This window comes from Etheostoma cragini, chromosome 3 (assembly GCF_013103735.1).
Source record: "Etheostoma cragini isolate CJK2018 chromosome 3, CSU_Ecrag_1.0, whole genome shotgun sequence".
NCBI lineage: Eukaryota > Metazoa > Chordata > Actinopteri > Perciformes > Percidae > Etheostoma > Etheostoma cragini.
This window is the reverse complement of record NC_048409.1, coordinates 12,644,742-12,648,702: the sequence shown is the minus strand read 5'-3', so window position 1 is coordinate 12,648,702 and position 3,961 is coordinate 12,644,742. Positions and strand designations below refer to the sequence as shown.

General features: G+C 39.4%; 1 protein-coding gene across 2 annotated transcripts in view; it reads left to right on the top strand.

Moving 5' to 3' along the window:
• Window positions 1–3,961, top strand: part of LOC117942439 (Down syndrome cell adhesion molecule-like protein 1 homolog) — a 106,738-nt gene that overhangs the window by 6,075 nt on the left and 96,702 nt on the right. The window lies entirely within an intron of this gene.

The window sequence follows — 3,961 nt, the reverse complement described above, 5'->3', positions numbered from 1 at the left end:
GATTGGCTGCTTAGAAATTAAGTGTTAACGAGCAGTTGGACAGGTGTACCTAATAAAGTGGCCGGTGAGTGTAGTTAGATAGTTGATTACATTTTTTCTTTAGCTTCCCTGTAGCCACATGTTATATTCCAATTCCATGGAAGATTGTGGGTGGATGATTTGTTTATGTCCTTGATCATGCTGCTTGATGCAGCCTACCACATTTGAACACAATTGCTGTGTCATTTGCGCAGATAGCGTAAAAAGGTCAAAAAGGTCAAAGGTCAAGGCTTCATGGAAGACAAAAAAAATGATCTCCACTATTGTCCAACAACACATTACAGCTCTCCCATGTCATATCACACATTATCAAAAGCTGCAGCCGTAGGAATCCTATGCCATGTGACAAAATGTGGGTAGATTTTGGTAGCTTCACTTCCATTTTGTCACACTCTCATCCTTCCTCATTCCATTTTGATGTTTTGCGTGCATGTGTGAACTAAGTGACCTGAATTCATAGCATAGGGCAAAGAGATTAGCCCTTGCATCATAAGCTGCTGCTTTATAGAGGTTTTACCTCTGAGCATGAGTTGTTTCATCTGACCTGTTTTGAATTAGTTTGAAGCCGTTTTGATGGTACCACATGTTGATTAAAAGTTTTATTTTTAAGAGATTATTTAGTTTTAGAGCACATTTGGAGCGAGCGGTGGTATCCATTCTGAGGATTCAGACCCCTACAAGCTTTTGCAAAGAAGTTAATAGGCTAGGAAGAGAGAAAAGTCATATTTCTTTGACACAAACTATTTATTTATTAGACTTTCCACAATTTTTTTAAATTACTGGATAGTTTGACCTATTATAATGAAAACTAAACATACGGTCATCTGATCTTACAACTAACAACTAACTGCCAAGCTACAACAGCTAACTGCATGCCTCAACAAGTTTTGCATTAAAATAGTAAGTGAGTGAGCATAAAAGTCAAAATAGATGACACATGTATTTTCTGTTATAACACTTCCAGTTGCTGCCATTCCAAGTGGTAGTTCTACGAATGAATGAAAACCGAACCAAACGTACCAAAAAATAAGAGCCTAAATACCTAAAGACTTCAGGATTATGTGCAGCCACTGATCAATCACAACCTTTGTTTTTCTCTGTAGTAAAATACCATCAATCAATTCCATGAAGGCAATAGAATCTAGGCCACAGCATTATTTTGTGATGTGAAAGGATGATAGGCTTCTGAACATAAATTAGAATACAGCGAGATTGTTCCTTCCACGAGGACTTTTACAGCACGAGTAAATAGCTTTTGTCATGAACATATTCTGCTTCTTAAAATAGCATTTGTCATCAGAGAGAAGCAGGTCACTGGTATCATCTGCTAATAGCTCCCTCCTTATTTGCTCGGTATGGAAACACTTCCACGTGTTCCTAACCCAGCAGTAGATTGTGTGGCGCTCTCCGTGGTGCTTAAAGTGCAGATCAGTCAGCCTAGCAGACTGTGAGAGTGATTGACATGGATTCAAACGGTAGGATGGATTGAACTTGACCTGAATTCAGATTTTCGAGCACAGAGGATCTGCTCCAATTTTAACTGGTAGGCAGGAGAACAATGACTCTCTGACTCCTCACGATGTCTGCTGTGCCTCGAGCTGAGATCACATCTTTTTACTGCACACCACACTTCAGCCTCAGCTTGTTGGCTGAGGTTGTCATCAAGAACTGAGGCAGTCATTGAACATTAACCTCTCTATCCCTTTGACCTTACACACACACATGCACACCCTCAGTTGCATCCAAACACCTTTGCACTTCAGCACCTTTCCCCTGCACCAGCCACCCGTGTCCTGTCCTCTATTGCACTTCTGCCTGGCTCCCCGATCTCTCCTTCCACTGCACACCCACATGTATATAAGAACAAGGCAAGTCGGACAATGGCCTCCCACGGCAGTGTGATCATAGAGTGGATAGACTGTGTGTGTGTTAAATGTGAAGGAGATTATGTGGGTTTAACTCTGTGGGTCTGGCATTCAGATTTCAATCACATAGCATTTCCTGTCTCTAGTGTGGCAGGAAAAGACGAGAGAAAGTGTCTTGAGAGGGTAAGGGCAGAAGAATGATGGCAGATGGGAAACACAAAGAAAAAGAAGAGTAACTCAGAAAGATAAGAGAAGGATGCAGGCATATGCATAAAGTATCAGACAACAGACAATGGAGGAGAGAGTGGAAATCACCTTATGTCAGTTTGGGTTTTATCCATAATCCCTGCATTTAACCTGGAAGCCTTTTCTAATGTGATTCAGCCTATTCATTTCATGGTATTAATGTCATTATGTCATTCCATGTTACTATTTATACTACCCATAACAGATATGAAAATGGTTTTTGTATAAGCCATGTTCTTTCCATGTCTTAGATCTTAAAAAGACAGCCAATAGGCTTTTGTCAAGCATATTTTATAGCTAGTTTGTTAGATCTGTAGAAATTAGAGTCTTGATGACATCTTGATATTGTCTTTATATCTCAATTGATGCGTCTTGGCCAACAGTCCTATTCTCCTTCTCTTCACTATTCTCTCCCAGCACAGAGAGAATTAGAGATAGTGCTAATCCAGGCATTGTTGACACAATCCGGGAAAGAGGGATTAATTAAGTATCATTGTCTGAGAAGAAACTTCTCTGGCTCGGGGCACGGAGTCTTCCCCTGGCTTAAAGCCAAGCTTAGCTCAGCACTTCTGTACCCCCCCCCAACCCCCGGTCACAGGAAACACACAGACACACACACACACACACACACAGACAGAGACAGAGAGAACCACACAGATCTTCGCTACCCCACTATAAACTGGAAGAGGGTGTTTGAGAGAGAGGATATATGATGGTCTATCTCCCTTAGGACAACTTATCTGGCTGTAGCTCTTCATCTCTGCCACAGTACTATTGTTTTCCAGCAAATATCTGTGATATCTAGCGCCTCTGGCTTGTTCGGCTACAAATAGAGACCTACCTAGAGTGGATATAATAGACAGAGCCGGCCTACGAAGTGCAGCAGTTTGCTATCACGCCCTTGTGAATACTTAGTTTTCCTGATTGAAGGAAGACGGCAACAGACAGGATGAGGGTGTGTTATGTGACCAAAGGGCCTGTCGTGACAGTCAATAAATCAATACATTTTAACATGAGTCATGTTCACTTTAGAATATGCTTATTCCACTGAACCAGTGAATTGACTAATGGAAAATCTTGAAAATTCATCTCTAGAACAAAAAAAATACAGTACAATGACAAATCAAATATGGAACATGGAAAAATGGGTAATTTGTGTTTTCTTTATTTTTCAAATGGTATGGTACCCAATTGGTCAGACAGATTATTACATTATATTGATTTAAGTATTCATGTTGATCAAAAACTTAAATTGTCTTTGAGGAACTTGGCAAGGTTCATATGGTTTTGGTTAAATATTGCTGTTATAAAGTCAATACTTCAATCGTTGAAACTTTTTTGCAACATTTAGTTGGCAAATCTGCAGGAAAAAACAACTGACACCATGATTCCATGTTTTATTACTCGGGTCACTTCAGTCAGTGCAACATCATTTTAGTCTATAGGCAGAAAGACTAAACATTGTTGTGCAATACTTTTGCAGAGAACTCCTTTTAGTAAATAATTACTGTATCAGTGTACAGACTGTTACAACTGACATTGTGATGCTTCATCCTGGAACATTTTAAGTATAGGCAAGTTAAGTATTAATATGTTCTAACATCATTTTTATACTGGAAAATCGCTTATTGTATTTCTCTTTTTTAACAAGGGTTTTATTGATTTTTTAAAATTGCAATTACAATTACAATTTTTACCAACCCCCCCTCCCCCTGTCCCAGCCAACAACAACATTTAATAATAATAATAATAATAAATTGAATTTGTATAGCGCTTTTCCCGAGCTCAAAGCCGCTTAACAGAGTAGGGAC